The 7,500-nt window shown below is 33.7% G+C and overlaps 1 long non-coding RNA gene across 1 annotated transcript in view; it reads left to right on the top strand.

Annotated features, from left to right (window-relative positions):
* Positions 1-7,500, top strand: part of LOC135221062 (uncharacterized) — a 127,528-nt gene that overhangs the window by 48,368 nt on the left and 71,660 nt on the right. Inside the window, exon 2 of the long non-coding RNA XR_010315864.1 lies at positions 5,664-5,793. This is a non-coding gene — a long non-coding RNA (uncharacterized LOC135221062). The remainder of the gene's footprint in view (positions 1-5,663; positions 5,794-7,500) is intronic.

The raw sequence follows: 7,500 nt of genomic DNA, 5'->3' as shown, positions 1-7,500 counted from the left end.
ATATGGTTTCTAATTTTGTTTTTGTCGTTGAAAACTGTACGAAATCTTGACGTTTTTAATCGACTACATTTTTTTATTCGTAAGTAAGATGTATTCTTATTTCAATAGTTAATATTTCCAAGTGTTTATATATAGTATTTAATGTTTTCTGTGTTGTATAATTCAAATTGAAAGGAGAAACAGCAGATTTATTTTCATATTACTGAGGAAAGTTGCATCCTTGATTCTAGCTATGTATTGATAACTACCATTTTGTCATTATACCGAATCTTCAGTGAATTTTTTTTGCCTGTTATAAAGAAAGCCAAATAAAATCGCCAAATATTCTTCAAACGAAATTATCAATTATTATTTTTTTACGAAAGTTTTATATCAGATGATGCTTTAAACTAAATTTCTCTTAATTCTGAACCTTAGAATTTTTTACGTATTTTAAGTGAATATTGTATACTAATTTTAGCTCTAATTTTTGTCATATTTCAAGTGAATATTTGCATATTTTTAGCTCTAATAAGTTATACGTCTTCCACTGGCACCTTAGCTGAGGATAACTGCAGATTTTGAGGGCATAGTGTAATTCACTAATTTATTTGTAATTTTGAACTGAAATTTTTTTTTTTTATAACCAGTGACCCCTTGACGTGCAAACAGATGTATGAAATCTCTCTCTCTCTCTCTCTCTCTCTCTCTCTCTCTCTCTCTCTCTCTCTCTCTCTCTCTCTCAAAATGCACCATTTATAGCAAGGGATTCTCGATCACATCAGAAACAAAAATCAACTTTCAAGAACATTCAAGCTCCATCAGGAATAATACCTGTAAGATAAATATAATGATTCACGGAAAAAGGGGAGAAGAAATAAACTCTGTTTCATTATATCAGTAAGACGCTCGACATTATGTTCATCATATCGATCCTTCTGTCTTATTGAACACTTGGTGAAAACAGTGAAGAAATGTGTAGTCAAATTTCAGGAGTTACTTCCTTAGTCAAGAATGTGTGTAATAATTGTTGATCCTGAATACAGCTTTGTTTTGAGAAACAAAGCTATCGGGATGGAATTATTAGTTTTTTCACCTTTCTGATAACTGTGTGACTAGAATTTAATGCGCGAGTTTCAGTAAAGTTAAGCAAACACAGAGTTATTCATCTTCAGAGTTTTCAGCAGCGTTGTATATTTAGCGAGAGAACTTTTGCCCTTCCAGCCCAAAGCTGAAAATTACCAAACTTGCAGAAAGACGGGAGCTTACATGACAGTCACCAACGCAAAATCTTAAAATACCTAACGCTTCCTCAACTATGTATGTGTGTGTGTGTGGTGGGAGAGGTGTGTGTGGGAGGGGTGTGTGTGTGTGTGCGTGTGCGTGTGTGTTTATGTACATACGATATGAAAATGTTCTATCAATTAGTCAGATAAACTTGTAAATTTACGTACTTCTTCAGTTCTTCACTAACATATGATACTTGCCATTTCATTTCTCATTAATGGATGTACCCGGAATAGGAAATGAAAAGTAACGATAACATTGGCATTTAAGCAGTAAAAAGTACATAATTTTGTTTTGAATGATGAGGAAAATATATACTAGCTACACTCAAGAATCTTGAAAAATTATATTTTCCAACGAACTCCATTTCCAGTCAACCTGAAGAATTTGCAAATAACGTAATCACTCACATTTTCAGGCTCTGATATTTACTTAGGAGAATAAAGGCCATCAAAATTTTTCATAAATTTACAACACGGCCAACCAAAATATTTGATATAAAGGCTTACCATTAATAACTATAATCAAGGTTATGTTGAAGTGATTATTTATCATCTAGTAAGCATGATAGTTGGAGTGAAGGCAAAGTGAGTACATGCATTTACACCTAATTGGGCTTTCATGAAATGTGTACGTCACTTAGAATATCTTGATCACTGCTTTCGATGAGATGATGAGACTACTAAATTATTTTCCTATTGAGAAAGGTTTCAGCTAAATTCAAGAGTCATAGAAACACGACTGCTGATAATCGACCGGAAAAACAACAGTCATATCAATACAATTATCCATAATCTTTGATAAAGACCAAAATAAATCTCCAACATAGCTCCGGTCATCTGGACTTTTTTGCACGCATCAATTATGACGATTAACCTAGAACGCTTCACTGGCTTAGAAGTTTTTATTGCTCCGTCTTAGGGAAGGTGAAGTATAGCTTGCTGCCTAAACCCGGACGTTTATTGGAAGAATAAATCATCCGAGGTAATTATGTTCCTCTTAAGTGTTCTACCGTGGATTGAAAATTCAAATGATGGTACTCCAATTCAAGACTACTAGTGGGTCTGTCCGTTGCCATGGTAACGCGCGGAAGTCGTTGTTTACTCCCTCTAGATTATCATTTATTCTCTTAATCTACTTCCCCATGTTATTAGGGTGAAATTACTTCAATCTCCACGTACTTGAATCATTTTTCCTGCTAAAATGAAGTTAATTTGCTTTTAATTTTAGCTTTTGATTTTACTATATATATATATATATATATATATATATATATATATATATATAATATATATATATATCATATATATATTATATATATATTTGATTTTATTATTCGTTTCCTTATGAATTTTTCAAATTAATATTCCATGTATATAAATTATTATTGATTGTATTATATTATATTATATATATATTATATATATAGATATATATATATATATATATATATATATATATATATATATATATATACATACATATACATATACGTTGTTTCAGAAAGTCTACAGGCAATGTCCAGGTAATGAGCTCCACGTTTACACTTGCCGTTGAGCAGTCTTGCAAGTCGCTTTGGGTCAGAATACACCGTCCACATTTCTTCCATTTCTTGACGCTGGAAGAAAAACTTTAGAAAATTATGAAACAAAAAACGTGTGGGACCCGGTGTGTCTTTGAATCACTACCTAAACGACGCCAGTGACCCGGGTAGTTTACGCCAGATAACTTACAATCAGTCAATCAATCGAGTTCCTCCCGAATGAGGTAGATTGATGACATTCGGAAGTGAGAAGAAGCCGCTTTCCTTGCATTCGTGTGTATCTCCGTGTATGATTCCATCAGACCTTGTTCCTCTCCTGGTCTCTGTGGCCAACAAAAGAACTTCAAACAAGAATGGTCAAAAATGGAAGAGGGGAGAATGGAAATAGGCTGAGGGGAAACGCCCCTCAGGAAACGACCTGGCAAAACTGGACAAATAAAAAAAAAAGCTGCAAACCTCGGCCTGTTCAAAGGGTTGTTAGGAAAAGAAGTAAAGAAAAAAAAATTACCAAACGCTATGAGTGCATGCACACATGTATATATATTATATATGTATGTATATATATTGTATAATATATATGTTTGTACTCGCATATAAAAGAAGAGGGAGAGAGAGAGTTTTATTAAAAAGCTTTATATCCTTAAATCTGTTCGTCCTCATTTCTTTGATATTTCCATCTTTACTTGCTTTATTCTTCTCTCCGTCCTACTTCTCATTCTTCTCATTCCGTGTTCCATTCAGTGGAAAATGACGAGATCAGTCAATTTTCATTCTGATTTAACCGTTGTGAGCGTCTGTATAAACCAACTGCAGTAAAAACAAATGATATACCTTCTTAACGTACATCTTTTTATAAAAGCTTAAGTCGCTTCTAGAGAAAATTGCAAGCTGCTTTAAAAGTAAAAGTCTGCAATACTGTCACTTCTTGGTTCCTAACGAATGGATTGGTAGATTTTTTTTTATTACGAAACACAGTATTAGTCTTTGAAATTCGATATATTTCTTTAATCCAGCCCCTTGTTCCCTTGAATGTAATTTATGAAAACTTCCATTTTGTTTCATATTTCGTTTTTTTTTTTTTTGTAAATTTTTAGGCATTTTTATCGAATTATTGTTTTCATATTACCAAACGTGAAACTGATATTCTTGTTTTTAACTGCGTTAAATCTACTTGAAATATACGGAATTTCTGTTATATATATGAACAAAAGGGAAACAAAAAACACAGTTTAGTTTATAAAGTTTAAGCTTTCCTCCTCCTAGTTATTTGATATAGATAGAGAAATAGTTTGATAAATAGATAGATAAAAATGTAAATAAATGGATAGAATATTATAGATAGAGATTTAGATAGGTAGACACATTGGCATATTGAATAAGTTATAGATAGATATTTAGATAGGTAGGCAGATTGACATACAGACAAACAGATAGATAAATAAATAGATAGAGAGATAAAGAATAACTTGTAGGTGTGTACAGTACGAAAATCGAATCGCAAACAACATCCAAAAGAAGAAGAATACAAGTTAATGTTCGTTGCTCAGGTAAGTTGCTCAAAAGACCCATTGTCGTGGTGCATGTTTAAGGAACCTTTAAGAGCTCTCCTTTTTAATGGAAGATAGCTGGTTCCTCCCTCTGCCTCGTTCATCCCCCCCATCCCCGCCCCCCCCCCCCCCCCCCCACACCCCCTTCCCCTCTCCGCCATCCCCTACCCCCAGTAGACATTATCATCACTTGATGCTAATCTGTAGAGCTTTTAAATTCTGAAATGATGCGATACTCAACCCAAGGTAGCGTTGGTTATAGACCCCCCCCCTTCTCTCTCTCTCTCTCTCTCTCTCTCTCCCTCGCTCCATCTCTCTCTCTCTCTCTCTCTCTCTCTCTGGGCGCGGGCACTGCATTTGGCATCGGTTTTAGTGTCTTTGTTATGGATAAAACGCCCGTCGGCGGCCTTAAGTACCACCAATGGCCTCTGAATCCGGGGGGTAAATGGAGGTGGAACAAGTCAGTACTGAAGGATGTTTTTAAGGTGACATTTTGCGATAATGATTGTGAGAAAAAGAGGGAAGATTTATGTCTTGAATAAGCTGCAAGTGTAAAATATTACTAAGGAGTGTTAAGAAAGAAATCGGTTGAAAACGACGGATGTAGTTTTCATGTTCATACTTTGAAAAAAAAAAAAAATTGTAAAAAAAATTCCATTTGTCCTGTCATAAAAATAATAATTATACTACAAAAACAGAGCTATATAAAATGAGAATAAAGTGTGTATTTATACAGATATTACACTTTACTATTTCAGACGTAAGAACTGGATACAAGGATTTTATAAACATCTATAAGCAAAATAATCCAGAACACCAATGGCGAGTTTTGACTACGCTCTTTATTGTAATCTTTCACTCAGTGGAGAAGGAATTCTCAGAGGCGAAGATGCAGAAAAAAAAAATGTACGAACTGGGGGGAGGTGGGCTGGGGTGGATTATCTGCAGCTCTCTAGGAATACTTTGCATAAAAATGTAGCATCACTATTAATCCATATTACGAAACTACATCACATAAAATATGAGTATCATTCGTGGATGGTTGATGACGAAGAGGATTCTTTCTTATTATGACCGATAAAAAAATTCAAACAAGTATTAGAATTAACAAAGGAAATGTTAAAGGTGAGTTTTCCCTTTTCTTATTCTCCCTTATTTTCTTCCATGGGAAGGCTTTAGTAACGAATGCTTTATCCCCTTAAGCATAACCAGAAAGATTTCAGAAATTTTCTGTAGTAAAAGCTATGACAAATATGGTATGCCTGAATGCAAGATTCCAATTATTTTGATTCATTTTTCTCCCGCAGAGAACGCAACTAGAAGTCGCGGAAATACGTACATTCCTTACCCGGGCCTCTTTGGGACTTCAGATTTTAGATGATCAGCGTTCACCCGTTGAAATGAAACGGAACATGAATGCGGCTCCCGCAAGCAGCAGTGAGTATTATCTCATATTCTTATTCATAGGATATTTATCCTATATTATTATTGTTGTTGTTTAGAAGATGACTCGTATTCATATGGAAAAAGCCCACTGGGGTCATTGACTTGAAATTCAGGCTCCCAAAGAATATATATGGTGTTCATTCGAAAGAATAACAGAAGGTAGAGGGAAATACAGAAAGAAATATAGATAAATTAAGAAATGAATAAACAAGTAAATAAAAATGTAGGTAAATTACTGAAATTCAAGGGTGGTTATAATGCATTGCATCTTTGCCTGAACTTCAGAAGTTTAGCCAAGATGTCATCCGGGTTTTTCCTTCAGTGCAGCTCTCTCTCTCTCTCTCTCTCTCTCTCTCTCTCTCTCTCTCTCTCTCTCTCGCACTTTTCTTTCAATTGCTCTACCAGATTGGATGGGATTTACGAATGCGCAATTGCAGTCTTTCATTAAATCCTCATGCAATAGACTTTAATCCGTTGAATATACGTTGTAGCCAATTGTCAAATAGCAGATAATCCCAGATATCTTCTGGCAACTTGGAATTAGATTATACTGCGACAGGTAAAATTGGGTTGGAAATTTCTATTTGAAAAATGCTCGTGTCTAACACCTCCTTCAATGGTTTCCAGTTTTTATTTCCAGTCTCTTTTTCTTTTTTTACATAGCATATTGAATGTCTTCCCCTCCCACTTAGCTTTTTTTTTTTTTTTTTTTTTTTTTTTTTTAGTAGAGCTCATAAAAACATATGTCAACAGTAGCGAGGTATTATCTTTTACTTCATAGATGTGTATATTCTTTCAGTAAAAAAAATTATAGTTTGTTTTATGATATTCTACTTCATAGACATATATTTGGAAAAGTAAGATAAATCTATTTATCTTATTATTTTCGATTATTGAAGATAAGAATTAGTTTTCAAGCGAAACACTGAGAATCAAAGTAATTTAATCTTTACATTTTCTAACATTCCCATCGAACTGAAATTGTAGTAGTTTTCCTATTATTATAAAAAAATATTTGACTTTAGGAATAAAATCTCAACGCAGTAAATTCTGCAGCCGCGCCTTGAATTAATAGTATATTGACAGGGGATGAAACTTACTTGCAGAATGATGCTGAACTCACATACGTGCAAAATCAAGTATATAATATTTTACCATATAGCCGAGGGAACCAAATATTTTGTTATGTTTAATCTTTAAATCGAGACATATTCTTACCGAAGCTAATTTAATTAACCTATGTTGCAAACTTGATAACGCATCGAAAACCAAAATATACTCTGTGTTGTGTTATATATAATATATATATATATATATATATATATAATATATATAATATATATATTTCTATATATATATATGTGTGTGTGTGTGTGTGTGTGTGTGTGTGTGTGTGTGTATAACTGAATCACCAAAGTTTGGAACGTGATAAATCCATAAATAAAGGTATAAGCCACGAAGAAAAGATCTTTCGACTCAACGTCCTTTACTTGACAGACAAACTGACTTACATGAGAAATTGAGAGTACAGGAAAGGTTGTATAATTGACAGATAGGGATTATAAGGAGATTAGTACCTAGAATCCAACCACTGGGTAAATTGGATTGGTAGTTCAGTAATTGCAACTTCAAAAGATGTCTTATCACAAAATCATTTAGAATCTGCCATAATACAATTTACTTCCCATTGTAATTTTA

This window comes from Macrobrachium nipponense, chromosome 20 (assembly GCF_015104395.2).
Source record: "Macrobrachium nipponense isolate FS-2020 chromosome 20, ASM1510439v2, whole genome shotgun sequence".
NCBI lineage: Eukaryota > Metazoa > Arthropoda > Malacostraca > Decapoda > Palaemonidae > Macrobrachium > Macrobrachium nipponense.
Note: the sequence above shows the minus strand (reverse complement) of the source record. Positions and strands in the feature narration are given on the sequence as shown.